At 40.7% G+C, this 17,022-nt stretch overlaps 1 protein-coding gene across 2 annotated transcripts in view; it reads left to right on the top strand.

Annotated features, from left to right (window-relative positions):
- Positions 1-8,553: 8,553 nt before the first annotated feature.
- The window catches only part of STK17B (serine/threonine kinase 17b), a 30,242-nt gene continuing 21,773 nt past the window's right edge, over positions 8,554-17,022 (top strand). The window contains exon 1 of one of the 2 annotated variants that reach the window (XM_027563334.1): positions 8,554-8,856. The gene's annotated coding sequence lies outside the window, so the exon portion shown is untranslated. The remainder of the gene's footprint in view (positions 8,857-17,022) is intronic. The other variant, XM_027563342.1, reaches the window with a different exon arrangement.

The raw sequence follows: 17,022 nt of genomic DNA, 5'->3' as shown, positions 1-17,022 counted from the left end.
TTAGAAGATTTGAGGGAAGTCATAAGTATCTTATAACATCATTTGACAAATACTCGTTTAGGACCTACTATGTCTCAGGGATTTTGCTAGTCACAAGATGCAGTATTGAGCCTGATACACATAGTCCTCATCCTCAGGGAGCCTGAAGACCACTGGAAAGTAACATCAGCTTGTATGAAGTGGGGGCTTCCTCTTGTCAGGCACTGGGCTCTCTGTGCACTCTTTCACACTGAAATCTCCTGGAGGCAGCTATTCCTACTGTCCTCATTCTGCAGGGGAGGAGACTGAGGATTGCCCAAGGCCACACACCTAGGAATGGTGGCGCTGGGACTTGAGTGCAGGTCTGTCTGGTGTCACACGCTTAACCACACATCCATCTTCTCACCTGCCTCTCTCTCTGTCTCTCTCTCACACACACACACAATCACCCTCAGGAAGCAGGACCTCAGAGTTTGGTGTGTTTGTGGCTGGATTAAAGCTCGTTTCCAACTTTGCTGCAGTTTCTACTGAATACTTTGATTTGCAAATATAAAGGACTCTCTGAAGCACAGCCTTAAACAAATTGTGGTAGACAGCTGGGAGAGGACAGCTGCAGACAGAAAAATGTGGCCGGATGCTCCAGGGGCGGGAGGAAGAGATGTGCAGTGAGGCGGCTGCAAGCAGAGGAAGCAGTGATAAACAGAGGTAAGCTGGATTGACAGATTAGACCACCTGGCTCCCAGACCACAGTGGAAGAAGGCCTTAAATACTCTAGCATGCCCTGTCTTTATCAGGTTATACAAATGCAACTAGATTATAAGTATGTTTTTCTTTGCCTATATTATTCAAGTGATTAGTCAAGTAAATTTAAAAATCCTCTTTCTTCCTGAAGAATGTCTGACATAATGAGGTAGAAAGACCTCAGCATTAAAAATAAGGAGACCTAAATTCTTGTCCGGATGAATGCCAATAGTCTAATTGTATGATCTTCTGCAAGTTACTTAACTTCTCCCATTCTAGCTACTCTTTCTTCTAAGGAAATAGGACTACTGAACCTTAAGGGTTTTTGAAGTTCCTAACTGCTCTGATGCCATGATGTACCAAGAACCTACACTGTATCTACTGCATTAACAGTTTAAGGTTCAGAGGCAATTAGCAAACATGTGTCTAGCCCTTTGGACTTGTGCTGTCCAGTACTGGAGCTGCCAGCCACATGTGCTATGGAACGTTCGTAATGTGATGGACCTGTAATTCCGTCACTTTAATTAAATTTGAAATCAGAAAGTGGTGCTGTATTCAGTTACTAAAAACTTTTACATTTGAAACAAGGTAAGGATATGAGTCTTTTTTCAGTGGTTCCCTAAACTCAGTTGGTAAAGAATCTATCTGCAATGCAGGAAACCCCAGTTTGATTCCTGGGTCAGGAAGATCCCCCGGAGAAGGGATAGGCTACCCACTCCAGTATTCTTGGGCTTCCCTGGTGGCTCAGTTGGTTAAGAATCTGCCTGCAATGTGGGAGACCTGGGTTTGATTTCTGGGTTGGGTAGATCCCCTGGAGAAGGGAACAGCTACCCACTCCATTATTCTTGCCTGGAGACTTCCATGGGCAGAGGAGCAAGGCAGGCTACAGTCCATGGGGTTACAAACAGTTGGACATGACTGAGCCACTTTCACTTTCTTTCAAATTTTGTTCAATGTAAATACAGATCAAGTGTTTCTGATGAAAATTTAGGGTCTAAATTGAGATGTACATATAAAATACACCAGATTTAAGACAATATAAAAGAAGGATGCAAAGTATCTCCAGGAGATCTTCCCAACCCAGGGATCAAACTTGGATCTCCCGTGTTGCAGGCAGATACTTTACAGTCTGAGCCACCAGGAAGCCAAACCAAAATATCTCATTAATCATTTCTCATGTTGAAATGACAGATGATATTTTAGATATATGGGATTAGGTAAATGTATTACTAAAATTCATTTCATCTATTTTTACCTTTAATGTGATCATGCCCCTTCATAAATCACAGGCTTGTTATGGTGAAGGGGCTTGCATAACTCAGGGCAGCTATGAGCTATGGCTTGCAAGGCCACCCAAGATGGACGGGTCATAGTGAAGAGTTCTGACAAAATGTAATCCACTGGAGGGGAAAATGGCAAACCACTCCAGTGTTCTTAACACAAGAATCCCATAAACAGTATGAAGGTGAAAAGATATGATACCAGAAGATGAACCCCCCAGGTCTGAAGGTGTCCAATATGCTACTGGGAAGAGTGGAGGGCAATTACTAATAGCTCCAGAAAGAAAGAAGTGACTGGGCAAAGTGGAAATGATGCTCATTTGTAGATGTGTCTGGTGGTGAAAGTAAAGCTTGATGCTGGGCAAGATTCTCTTAGAAGAAATGGAGTAGCCCTCAGAGTCAATAGAAGAGTTCAAACTGCAGTACTTGGATACAATCTCAAAAATGACACAATGATCTCAGTTTGTTTCTGAGGCAAATCATTTAATATCACAGAAATCCAAGTCTATGCCCCAACCAGTAATTCTAAAGAAGCTGAAGTTGAACAGTTCTATGAAGAGCTACAACAACTTCTAGAACTAACACCAAAAAAAGATGTCCTTTTCATCATAGAGGACTGGAATGCAGAAGTAGGAAGTCAAGAGATATCCAGACTAACAGGCAAGTTTGGCCTTGGAATACAAAATGAAGAAGGGCAAAGGCTAACAGAGTTTTGTCACAAGAACATACTGCTCATAGAAAACACTCTCTTCTAACAACACAAGAGATGACTCTACACATGGACATCACCAGATGATCAGTACCAAAATCAGATTAATTATTCTTTGCAGCCAAAGATGTAGAAGCTCTATACAGTCAGCAAAAACAAGACCTGGAGCTCACTCTGGCTCAGATCATCAGCTCCTTATTGAAAAATTCAGGTTTAAATTGAAGAAAGTATGGAAAACCACTAGGTCATTCAGGTATCACCTAAATCAAATCCCTTATGATTATACAGTGGAGAAGATGAATAGATTCAAGGGATTAGTTCTGGTAGGCAGTGTTTCTGAAGAACTATGGATGGAGGTTTGTAAATTGTACAGGAGTCAGTGACCATCTCTAAAAAAAAGAAATGCAAGAAGGCAAAGTAGTTGTCTGAGGAGGCTTTATAAATAGCTGAGGAAAGATGAGAAGTGAGAGTCAAGGGAGAAAGGAAAAGATATACCCAACTGAAAGCAGAATTCTAGAGAATATCAGGGTGAGATAAGAAGGCCTTCTTAAATGAACAATGCAAAGACATAGAGAAAAATAATAGAATGGGAAACACTAGAGATCTCTTCAAGAAAATTGGAGATATCAAGGGAATATTTAATGCAAGGATAGGCACGAGAAATAACAGAAACAGTAAGGACCTAACAGAAGCAGAGGAGAGTAAGAAGAGGTGACAAGAATACACAGAAGAACTGTACAGAAAAGGTCTTCATGACCCTGATAACCACGATGGTGTGGTCACTCACCAAGAGCCGGATATGCTGGAAGGTGAAGTCGAGTAGGAAACATTACTGGGAACCAAGCTAGTGGAGGTGATGGAATTCCCCCTGAGCTATTTCAAATCCTAAAAGATGATGCTGTTAAAGAGCTGCACAAAATATGGCAGCAAATTCTGAAAACTCAGCAGTGGCCACAGGAAAGGTGTTTTCATTCCAATCCCAAAGAAGGGCAATGCCAAAGAATGTTCAAAGTACCATACAGTTGCACTCATTTCACATGCTAGTAAGGTTATGCTCAAAATCCTTCAAGCTAGGCTTCAGTAGTATGTGAACTGAGAACTTCCAAACACATAATCCAGGTTTAGAAAAGGCAGAGGAACTAGAGATCAAATAGTCAACATTTGTTGGATCATAGAGAAAGCAAGGGAATTCCAGGTAAACATCTGCTTCTGCTTCATTGATTATGCCAATGCCTTTGACTGTGTGGATCACAACAAACTGTAGAAAATTCTTAAAGTGATGGGAATACCAGACCACTTTACCTATCTCCTGAGAAATCTGTATGCAGGTCAAGAAGTAACAGTTAGAACCAAACATGGAACAATGGACGGGTTCAAAATTGGGAAAGGCTATATGTTGTCAACCTGTTTATTTAACTTACATGCAGAGTATATCATACTGACATGTGGTCAGCATGTGGTGACTGACCTGTGTGACTGGGGAGAGTCACTTTCCCTAGAGAGAATGTGGTGAGTGTGCTGGCATGATCAGAAAAGATCTCCATCCCTGGTCATTTCTTGGGTTCCCTTGGAGTGACTGAGGAGCACCACTGTGTTAGTTTTCTAGGGCTGCCATAACAAATACCATAGGCTTGTTGGCTTAAACAACAGAAATAAATTTTCTCACAGTTCTTGAGGCCAGAAGTCAATGGTTTAAGGTTCTTCTGAGGCCTCTCGCCTTGTTTTACAGATGACCACTTTCTGACTGTGTCCTCCAGTGGTCGTCCTTTAGTCTGTGTAATCTGTGTCATAATCCATTTTTCAAAAGTTTTTTTTTTTTTTTTTGGTAAATTGAGGTATGATTGACATTAGTTTCAGCTGTACAACATAAGATTTGATATTTCTGTATATTGCCAAATGATCACCACAATAACTGTATTTAACATCTGTCACTTTACATAGTTACAAAAAAAAAAAGTCTTTTTCCAGTTATGGGAACTTTTAAGATATACTCTATTGGCAACTCTTAAATGTGCAATATAGTGTAATACGGTGACTATAGTCACCATGGCATATATTACATCCCCATCACTTGTTTATTTTATAACTATAAGCTTGTACCTTTTGACCTCTTCACCTTTTTCTCCTACTCTCCAGTCCCTGCCTCTGGCAATGATCAGTCTGTTTTCTGTATCTACAAACTTGGTGTGAGTATGTGTGTGTGTTGTTTTGTATTTAATTCCATGTGTCAGTGAGATAATACAGTATTTGTCTTTGTCTGTCTGACTTATTTCTATTAGAATAATGCCCTCGAAGTCCATTTATATTGGATAAATGGCAAGATTTCATCATTTTTATGGCTGAATCATATTCCATTGTGTGTGTGTGTATAATATTTTTTTCTTTATCCAGTCATCTATTGATGGACATTTAGGTTGTTTCTCTATTTTCTCTATTTTGACTACTGTAAATAATACTGCAATGAACATGGACTGCATATACCTTTTCCACTTAATGTTTTCATTTTCTTCAGATAAATACCAGGAAGTGACATTTCTGGATCACAAGGCAGTTCTGTTTTTAATTTTCAAGGGAACCCCCATAGTTCCATCACCAATTTACATTCCCATATACAGGGTACAAGTGTTCCTTTTTCTCCCCAATCTTACCAACATTTTTTTTTTTATAATAAGTATTCTGAGAAGTGTGAGGTGATATTGCATTATGGTTTTTATTTGTATTTACGTGATGATCAGTGACGTTGAGTATGTTTTTCAAGTACATGTTGGCCGTCTGTATGTCTTCTTTGGAAAAGTATATATTCAGATTGCCCATTTTTAAATCAGATTGGGTTTTTTTTTTTTGCTATTGAGTTCTATGAGTTCTTTATGTGTTTTGGATATTAACCCCTTATCAGATATATGATTTGAAAACATTTTTCCCATTCAGTAGGCTGCCTTTTCATTTTTGCTGAGGTGTAATCTTCTCATCTTGGATTCTGGCCCACCTGTATGCTCTAGCCTACATGCTCAGTCACTTAGTTGTGTTCAACTCTGTCACCCAATGGACTATAAAGGCCCTATCTCCAGTGTCACATGCTGAGGTACTGGGGGCTAGGACCTCAACGCATCAATTTGGTGGAAACACATTCAGCCTATAACAATCACCATCTCTGGTCAGTGTGTGGTGTTCAAGGATCAGTTTATGGAACTGTGTGGTCAGCGGCAGTGACCACAGAATGACCAGGAGGTCACATGGGGATTTCCCACTCAAGAAATGAAGGCAAGGACATGCACCTTTGACATGACTATGAATGACTTTAGTAAATAAGGTAGGATGAAAGGGTGTTTTGACTCCTGAGTTTTACTGCAGAATCACAGGTGGTACAGCCTGTTCCTCAATACCAGGAATTTCTTGTTACTTGTACCACAGAGCCTGAGACCAAGTAAGCATAGCTGAATGCTCTTGATATAAGATGATTCAGCAGGTAAAGAATCTGACTGCAATGCAGGAGACACAGGAGACATGGGTTCAATCCCTGAGTTGGAAAGATCCCCTGGAGAAGAAAATGACAACCGTCTTCAGTATTCTTGCTTGGAGAATCCCATGGACAGAGAAACCTGGTGGGCTACAGTCCACAGGGTTGCAAAGACTCAGACACGACTGAGCAACTAAGCACACAAGTGCTAGCTGGCAAATCTGACCCCAGGAGCAAGGATTAACAATCTGTTGAGGGGCATAAGAGAAACACAAGGAACAAGTATAAGTCCTGCACCTAGGAACAGAGGGCAAAGAGATGATCAGGCTGGGAGTAGAAAGCAGAAATCAGTAAAGATTTGTGATTTCTGGAGGGTGTAACTTCTTCAAGTTGGAAATTTATGAATAAGTGCTGATGAGGAAGATGGTGAAAAGCTGGAGCCTAGGCAGAGGTAGGAAAAAACAAGACATGAAAAGACTTACCAGCCTAGCAGGGATTGGTTAGAGCAGAGGGCTTGTGATCACAAGCAAGTTTGGTTTAAAGCAGTGATGGGAGAGGGAAAGGTCTGCAGTGTAAAGGGATGTGGTTAGATGGGATTTAGTGACAGAAGGGAAGATAGACTGTGAGGAGACTGCTAAGAGCTGGCTATTGATCAAATGTTGACACTGAGGAGGTCCAGAATTAAACACACACACACACACACACACACACACACAAGCATAGACAAAACAGAAATCACCACCATACTGCAGGCATGAGATTTCTGTAGGTTACTGGCCCAGTGCTAAGCCTTCTAGGAACTGCCCCGTGTTCCTAAAAGAAAAGATGGAAACAACAGTCTCACTGCTTTTTTATTCTTAGATAACGATAGCTGAAAAATCCATTTCAGCATGCAGCTTTATTTTTTGTCCATCTTAACTTTAGGCTTGTCAGTCCAATTGTTAGCAACAAGAAAGTAGATAGATGAAGGCAATATTCTCCAAGTGACAAGGTTTAGGGAATAGACACATTAAACTGGGATGAGTCAGTTAAGTAACAAGAAGACTCTTGTGAGTCATTTTATGTACTTATCTTGGGAAAAAATACAATATGGAAGAGGAAATGGATGGCTTGATGGGAATTTGCTTGGAGAAGTCTGTTAAAACACGATTCCCCTCCCCATATATGTTCCCAATGTTGTTGTTGTTCAGTCACTAAGTTGTGAACTCTTTACAAGCTAATGGACTGTAGCCTTCGGGGCTCCTCTATCCATGGGATTTCCCAGGCAAGAATACTGGATTGGGTTGCCATTTGCTTTTCCAGAGGATCTTTCCAGACCAGGGATCAAACCTGTCTCTTCAGCATTGACAAGCAGACTCTCTACCACTGAGCCACCAGGTTAGCCCTATTTTTCCAATAGTCTTATACAATTATTAAAATAGCCTTCAACTGTGTCTTCCACGAGACTTGCAAATTTTTCTTTCTCTTGAATATATAACATACCCTGAGTAGCTTGCTGAGGGGCTTTCATCTTCTCACTTAGCACCCTAAATGCATAAACAGTCATTCATCTTATTTGGACTCTCCTTACACTGACTTCCGGAGAAAGCAATGGCACCCCACTCCAGTACTCTTGCCTGGAAAAATCCCATGGACAGAGGAGCCTGGTAGGCTGCGGTCCAAGAGGTCGCTAAGAGTCGGACACGACTGAGCTACTTCACTTTCAGTTTTCATGTTCATGCACTGGAGAAGGAAATGGCAACCCACTCCAGTGCTCTTGCCTGTAGACTCCCAGGGCCGGGGGAGCCTGGTGGGCTGCCCTCTATGGGGTCGCTAAGAGTCGGACACGACTGAAGTGACTTAGCAGCAGCAGCTACACTGACTTCAGCCACGCCTCAGAAGACCTCAATTCGCTGGAGCGGACTTGAGAGGTGGAGCCCAAGTTCCATAAATCCCCAAGCGATGTTGATGCTTGCCAAGTTATAGCAAACTGGAGTCTCCACTGGCCGAGTGTGTTCAGGTGATAAGGAAGATGACTGGGAACAGTCTGAAAACAGGCACAGAAGTTTGGGAATGAGTCCGAAGCAGCGACTAATTTTGCTTCTTCCCGGTCCCTAGTCTGCAGATACTCAGTCCTAGTGGATTGACCACTCTGAAGGCCGGGATGCACTCGGTTGGAGTTACAGCCGTTGCGCGGTCAAGCTACTGCCCACCTCACTCTTCTCTCGCCGTCATTGCTGGAGCGCCCCACCTGCTGTGCAGCTCCGCCTAGCCTCCTACGGCCGGCCCCTGCCGCACCCCCTCACCGCTGAGCCCTGCCCCGCAGCACGCGCTGTAGGCCGGCGCTCCGCCCCTCCCGTCACGTGACAGCCCAGCCCTCCGCGCGCGCTCGGATTGGTTCTCGGGACCCAGGGGGTGGGTTCTAGCCTACAGCCCTGCCCCGCAACGGGGCTGCAGTTTTCAAACCTCAACTGTACGCTCCCGTCACCGTCTTCGCCGCCGTAGTCGGGAGCCACCTCACTGGGGAGGTCAGGTCACAACTGTTGGCCGTTGTCCGGAAGGGTAAAAGTGGGTCCTGCCACGCTCGGAGCTGCGCGGCACCTCAAAGGGCTAGAGCTGGAGAACGTGTCCTGTCGTGGCCACCTGTGTGGGGCGGGATTGGAGCCCCCTTGGAGGGGGCAGCCCCGGGAGAACCTGCTGCGGCCCGAGCGGTCAGTGTCTTCCGCCTCGCGCGTCCTCAGTCCTGCTGGGTTTGGCGGGTAGGCTCGGGGCTGCGACTCCAAACCCCTAAAGCAGCCCCCTTTACGGGTGGAACGGAGACCCAGAAGGTGGGAGGGGTCCCGAGGAGGGATGCCGGCAGTGTGGGCGGATCCGGGGTCGGCTCAGACCTCCGGCCTGGGGAAGATGGGCTCAGACACCGTCGTCCCCGGGTGGCCCGACTGCTCCGGACCCCTTGCCGCATTCCGGCTGGAGTCCTGCTTCTCTGGTTCCTTTGGGTGCGGCGCTCGGGGTGGCGGCTGGACCTCCCAGTACCTTTCTCAGCCGGGTCCGTGTGTGTGTGCGTGTGTGTTTGTGTGTGTGTGGCCCGGTCACTCCCCGGGTCGCATTCCGCGGGACACCCTTCGCCACCGGCTCGTTCGCGTCCTTTCCACGTCGCGTCGTCGTGGTGCCTTCAGGTCCCACCCAAGTTCACAGCTGGGGTGTGGGGCCCAGAACGTGTTCACATCTGTACTCATGGACCCGTCCTGCTCACAGCTGCCTTTCGTCGGAAGAAAGTTTGTGCTCATCTTCTGGGACATTTTCAGTTACTAATGAACAGATTTTTTTAAAGTCAGTGAATAGAGAAGTCGAGTTGCAGTTGTTTCCGTGATTTCCTGCGATCTGGTTTTATTTTGACGCCGTGTAATACAACTGCGTGACGGCTACGGTTTTGACATTTACTCAACTCTTTATTTTATGTAGGGAAAACGCTTCATTTGAATTCCCTTAGAGACGAAGCTGAAAGAGACTGTGGGCGGCTAGTAGCTGATGTTAGTTCTTCCTCTGGTTGTGATGGGACAGAGGCCCTCCAACATCAATCTGCAAATGGAAATTAAGGAAAAGAAAACATTTTAAAGCCACATACTGATAAGATTTCAATTATATTAGGTCTGTGTGTCACATTCGCTGATTGTTTTGCCAGCGTGTGATGTTTACATCTCTGGACTGATGATATGCAGTGATGTGTGATACATTGATTGCCCCTTTAGGTTCTCAAGAGTTTGAGAATGTGTGCCTTGAGACACACATGGTCTACTGAGATGTCTGGGCAAGTGGCAGCATATATAACCTGGCATTTTAGCCTGGGCACACAATCTTATTAAAAGATGATAAACCTACTTTGTCATTGATTCACCACTGGTTTTATAGTAAATTGTTCAGAAGTAGTTTTCAGCAACTTCCAAAGTGTTTGTTTTACAAATATTAAACCACATGCCCATAAAATGCTGTGTGTTTGAAAAAGTTGGTCCACAGAAGCAGTGTCCTAGTTTAAAACTCCTCTTCTTTCCCCTTCATCCTCCTCTGAGCAGATGTTCAGTTTTTAATTTTTTTTTCTGTTTTAATAGCTGAAGTTATTAATAGCTGCTTTATTCTTGAGGTACCTATCATACATTTTACATCACTTTTCTAAAATATGGGCTTGAAATTAAGATGAGCTATATATACGTGGCAATATATTCAAGTTTTAAAAGTAAAAATTGTGTTATCAAAGTCCTTTCATTTTTGTGTGTGGACAGAATAGTTGTAGATTCTCTTGAGCTCGTTGAAAACTGAATTACCGGTTGGCTAAGATACAATCTGGCTTCCCTCATAGCTCAGTTGATAAAGAATCCACCTGCAATGCAGGAGACTCGGGTTCGATTCCTGGGTAGGGAAGATCCCCTGGAAAAGGGATAGTCTACTCACTCCAGTATTCTTAGGCTTCCCTCGTGGCTCAGCTGGTAAAGAATCTGTCCACAGTGCGGGAGACTTGGGTTCAATTCCTCAGTTGGGAAGATCCCCTGGAGAAGGGAAAGGCAACCACTCCAGGATCCTGGCCTGGAGAATTCCATGGACTGTGTAGTCCATGGGGAGACAAAGAGTCAGATGCAACTGAGCAACTTTCACTTAAGATAGAATCAGTTTTCAGGAAAGTTGAGACTTGACTAATTGATCACTGTGTCAGAATATTAATGGCAAAGCTGAAGAAGATACAGGCATTTGATGGCATGTTTCCAGTCAAACAATTCTATCTTTAAACTTGCACTGAGAGTTTTTTTTACTAGTGTTAAGTAAACATTTAAATACGTTTTAAATGCTTGGTTTTTGAAGCTGTTTGATAATTATAAGAGAGAATTTCCTTATCAAAATTTCCCTATTTTTACTTAGAGACCCAATTTTAAATGCAGGAATCAAGGACATCCATTGCTGACACTTTCACTTAATCCTAAAATTGTCTTACAATTGCATGTATACTATATTGCAGTGCGTATTGGCAGCTAAGTAGGACAGTGCTACTAGATTTATTGCTTTTAAAGGATTTGGGGTTTGTTTTTTTTTTTAGGAATTCTTTGTGTTCTGTGAGTATTGGTTGTGTCAAAAACATTAACAATCATTTATGTACTTACTTTCCATTTGTGAAAACTAAATGTTTTAGTTATTTTAGTTTTTTACAATTTTGATGACAAAATTCAGTGATTTTAAGTATTTTGTATTCTATGAAGGACTTTTATCAAAGGATTTCTTTGACTATTTCAGTTAACAAATGTGTATAAGAATTAAGTTACATGTTTTTACATAAATATGTTGTGACAAATGTAATTGTCAGGGCACGCTTTATGAACTTCTGATTGTTTTTATTTATTTATTTATCATTTTCCCCCAAAATACATGTAACCATGAACTTCAGGACCACTCTAAACATCTAAACTAGTGAGTTTCTTTTCATTTATATGCAGCATGTGTTGTGGCGTCCTAGACCCTTTGCAACTTCTTTAAAAGAGCAAATAGTTAATATTTTTAGCATTTAAAAATTTTAATATTAACAGTGAAATGATAGTTTCATCTTTAATCCTAGGATCATATTTCATTTTGCATTGTAATACTTACTGAATAAACAGTACTTCAGAGATGCTATAAGTAAACAGTACTTTATTTTGCAACAGAAACTTAATTTTCCATCTGATGAATGAAAAGCACTGTATGTTTGTTGGCCCACTATATTTCCGTTCTCAACATCTTTTCATCCTGGTTCACAATTATAGGGTTTAACTCTCCTTCTGAAGGTGGAAGAGACAGCACCTGGCCTTACTGAAGTGACACAGAATCAGGTCTAAGGTCATTACCTGGGACTTTAGCCCTTGGATAGTGTTTACTAGACTGGTTAGACTAGAGGCAGTTAGCTGGCTTCTTGTGATTTTTCAAAGGATTAAATTCTTGGATTATACTTTCTATTCAGTCTTTAAAAAAAAAACAAACCGATGAACCTGTTAGTAGAATACGTAGAAGGAATGGTCTCTTCCGTGAAACTGAAAATCATCATCGTCCCTTTCCCTACACCAATGCCTTTGCTTCTAATCAATGACTAATTAGAAATGGATCCTTCTGCCACACTAGCAGAAAGTTCTTTATTTTGATAGATTCCAGACAAATAAATCTCCAGTTCCTCTGTTTCATAGGGAAAACTTGGTAGCTGTAAATGCTCATGCAGAAAGAAAAAGTTTTTTTTCCCTGTAATCTTGTGCCTTGCTTTGCTTTCCATTGCCTTTCAGATTTCTTCATGAGGATCTTAATTTATCCTCATGATCCAGGACAAGTATCTGGATTTCCTGATTGAAATAGCTCTTAAAATATTGATGTTCTTAGCTGAAGTAGGGCTATAACAACATGTGGCTGCCTAGTCTGGAAAGATAGGTAAATGCAAAATAAATGATCTGTTGGTATTATATTGCAATACATAATATAATAATTTTATCCATGTTTCCAGACTTCATGGCTGTCCTGTTTAAAACTGAAGTTCTCTGATAGCAATTTAAAATATTTCTTATTTTATTTAGCCAAATATTGAATTAAGCAGAGATTAGCTGCATTTGGAGCCCCAATATTATAATTTCAAGATAGATCTCAAATTCTGCTAAACCCTCAAAGACATGAGATGTACCTAAAAATTCTTCTTGCTGTATCTCTTAATTCTTAAGAAATATTAAGTTAATATTAACTTAATATTCCATATTAAGTTCAGTTCATTGGACATTTTAAAAAATTCCTACCAGGTGCCAGACACCATGCTGGGAGTTTAGGCATGAAAGCAAATGGTTGCTATCCTTTAGACACTAAATATAATTGCAGTCTAACATGTTACATGTTGAGGTAAAGAGGTATGTCAAGGGTCCTCCTGTTTGGAGCATAAAGGACAGGCATTAAAGACAACCTGTGAATTTTAGGCAAAGCTTCCTGGGGGAGATGACAATCTTTGTTGAGTTAAGATTAAATAAAAAGTTAACCATTTAAGGAAAGGTAGAAAGGATGTTCAGACAGAAAAGTGTAACAGAGATGTGGAGGCAAAATATGAGATACAAGTGTGGCAGGAAATGATACAAGCTGGCCATGAAGGGTTTTGTGTGTCTTGGTGTAAGGGCTTGAACTAGGTACCAGGGAGCTAATGCAGGGATCAAAGCAGACAATTTTATTTTTTAGATGTTTTTATTTATTGTCATATAATGTGTTAGATTTTATGAAATATTTTTATAAGATAACTTTGAGGTGAATATTATGATGAGCATGTTTAAATAGAGCTATTTAGAGGTTTATAAGGTGGTTTTTTTTTTTTTTTTTTTTTTTTTTAGTTTTACTATTGATCGCATCATATTTGCTTTCTCCCTTCTAGTAAACTTAGGTCCAGATCAAGCCTAACATTTTCCCTCTTCCTCCCTTCACTGATCCCATCTGAATTCTTGTTGTAATTATTGTAATGAGAGTTAATGAAGAAAAAAATCTCTGCAAATAAACTTGAGATTCCATTATTCCTAGCAGTACTGTGTAACTGGAAGCTTTATTGTACCTTGCCTTGTTCTATTATCCTCTTACTGTTTTTAGTGCTTGATTATAATTGTGTACCTACTCACACATACACATTTTGCCTACTAAGTCCCTTGAGATTTTTTTTTTAATGTAGCCTAATAAAGTGTTATGGGCTTCCCATGTGGCTCTAGTGGTAAAGAACCCACTTGCTAATGCAGGAGATGTAAGAAACAGGAGTTCGATTCCCGAGTCAGGAAGATTCCCTGGAGGAGGGCATGGCAGCCCTCTCCAGTATTCTTGCCTGGAGAATCCTATGGACAGAAGAGCCTGGTGGGCTACTTCTGTAGCCTGGGACATGACTGAAACAACTTAGCACAAGGCAATGGCACCCCACTCCAGTACTCTTGCCTGGAAAATCCCATGGACGGAGGAGCCTGGTAGGCTGCAGTCCATGGGATCGCTAAGAGTCGGACACGACTGAGTGACTTCACTTTCACTTTCCACTTTCATGCATTGGAAAAGGAAATGGCAACCCACTCCAGTGTTCTTGCCTGGAGAATCCCAGGGACAGGGGAGCCTGGTGGGCTGCCGTCTATGGGGTCGCACAGAGTCGGACACGACTGAAGCGACTTAGCAACAGCAGCATGGAGTAAAGTTCTTTAAAGTGATACATTGGTAATTTGGGCTTCCCTGGTGGCTCAGACGATAAAGAATCTACCTGCAATGCCGGAGACACCAGTTCAATCCATGGGTTGGAAAGATCCCTTGGAGAAGGCAGTGGCAACCCACTCCAGTACTCTTGCCTGGAAAATCCCATGGACAGAGGAGCCTGGTAGGCTGCAGTCCATGGGGTCGCTAAGAGTCGGACACGACTGAGCGACTTCACTTTCACTTTTCACTTTCACGCATTGGAGAAGGAAATGGCAACCCACTCCAGTGTTCTTGCCTGGAGAATCCCAGGGATGGGGGAGCCTAGTGGGCTGCCGTCTCTGGGGTTGCACAGAGTTGGACACGACTGAAGTGACTTAGTAGCAGCAGCAGAGTAACTAGCACAGATTATTGGTAATTTAGAATCGGTTATAGGTCTGTGAATTATGGTAGAATGCAAGAAAAGGTTGATGATTGCTTGTTGGAGTTAAAGAGAATTTGGTGAGAAATTTAGGAAGATGCAAGACAGAAAATTAACTGATAACCTTCATGTACCCAAGAATTAAATCTTACGTATAGGATAGCATGGTGTTTGTGGAGGGATTAGTGGACAAATGTGACATTCTTGCTCTGTTATATACAAAATTGGCCAAAGGATAGGAAATAGAAAAATATCTAGGCTGTGGCAGCTGGTGCAAGTGCTGTAAATAGAATGAAGATATGACTTATGGCATGCTGTATGGATCCCTAAAGCAGTTTGTAATATAGGTGTATTAGCAGTCTGTAGGTAAGTTTAAAGTCTAACCTTCAGAAATGTGTCTTTCCTTTTTTCTGGGACATAGCTTGTGTTTCCAGCATGTTCAGAGCCAGAGTGAAATGTAACACAATTCAAAAAAATGATTTTTATACCAGCATGTGTTTTAAAAACTGCCGATTGTCCAGTGCTGCTTTCAGCTGCATTTATAGCCATACAAATATACAAATATCTATAGGCCATTCATCCACTGTGATGACCAACAGTACATGTGAGGGGACAAAATTTGTTAGGGTAAAAGACTAAGCATACTCCAATGTCTAGTATTAGGTAATGCTGTTGAGTAGCTTGATTATTAGGCCATGTTTATATTACCACGATTTATTCCAGTCCTAAAAAAAACTAGCTTTCATTTTCCTTCTAATAACTAAGTAGGTACTATAAAACTTAATACCTGTTAGTATAGTATTTAAATATCACACTTTGGATTTTTTTTTTTAGAGGGATCCTGAAGTGAATTTGAATTTTCACAAGTAATATAATAGTAAAGGCATATATCTTAAGGTTACAAATTATTATTTATTATATAGAACTTTGACATTAATTCAGAATTTATAAAATTGTTTTTCCTGGGTGGTACTAAACAGGGTATTGATTCTTGCTTAGTATTTACCCTAAATGCCTGTATGGTCTTTGCATAAGAATGGACCTGTTACTTGCATAATGAACACCATCTGCTCTAAATAAATGCAGAGAAAACATTGAGGCCTTAAAAAATCTGAACAATAATGGCTCATGTACTTTCAGCCAAGTAAACCCTTAATGTGTAAAGAGATATGTTTTACTGTTGCACATGGGTTAATTTCTGCATGTAGTCACAGCCATCTTTTTTAGCCAAAGGCATTTGTTAGTTTTTTGTCTATACTAGCTTGATATAGATAACTTAAACAAAGGAGAGTATAAATACTGCCATAATTTCACAATCCAAGGATAACCACTGTTAATATATTGTCATAGTTTCCTGTATTTTCATCTATTTGCTTTTATATTATTTAAAACATATTTGAAAATTATATATAGCAAACATATATACTTATAACAAAATTAACATACTATATGTAAAGTTTTGTCTTCCTTTTTTCATTATATGAGTTAAAATATTTGAAAGCACAATTTTTATTAGGTATGTAATATCCTGTTATTTAGGTATATTTAACCATTTCCTTATTGTTAAACTTTCGGATGCATTCACTCTGAAAGCTTTTTGGTTTTTTTCCACTATTATAAATCATGCTTAATTAAGCATGTCTTTGACAACATCTAAGATTCATATTGATTCTTTTGAAACTTGAGAACAGAAAATAATTATAAAATATATCTCTGTTTTACTAGATTCTTATGAATAGATTGCTTTTTAGCTGATGCATTACAGCATAAGATAAACATCATAGATTCTAGAATCTAGATGAGGTGAACATCTTAGAATCAAGAGCCTATACTCTGTCTCCATGGGTAAATTTGCTGTATTCTTGTGCTTATGATTCCTAAGGCCTGATATGGAACAGTGTTGGGAATGTAGGCCAATTTGTATCTTTGATACAGGTATATCCCCTCTTTCTGTATATATGCTAATAACATAAATATTATCATAAGCATACAAATCTATAGACTTTTAAATTTAGGGAAAAAATCTTAAAGCCCAAGAATGACCTGAAGAAAAAAACACTAAGCATAGAAATTGGTAACCATATTGATTTTTCAGAGAGGAATATGTGAACAGTGAAACTGAGTGCCATCAGAACTAAAGTATATAAATAGTTCGTCAAAACAATAAAAAAGACAGATTTTAAAAACTAGTTTAATCTAACTTGGGGTGAGAGTTTTGTACATGGAAATAGGGTACAGCTATTCAACAGTGGCAGGGACTGTCACTGGA

The sequence above is a fragment of the Bos indicus x Bos taurus genome, chromosome 2, assembly GCF_003369695.1.
Source record: "Bos indicus x Bos taurus breed Angus x Brahman F1 hybrid chromosome 2, Bos_hybrid_MaternalHap_v2.0, whole genome shotgun sequence".
NCBI classification, from domain to species: Eukaryota; Metazoa; Chordata; class Mammalia; order Artiodactyla; family Bovidae; genus Bos; species Bos indicus x Bos taurus.
Note: the sequence above shows the minus strand (reverse complement) of the source record. Positions and strands in the feature narration are given on the sequence as shown.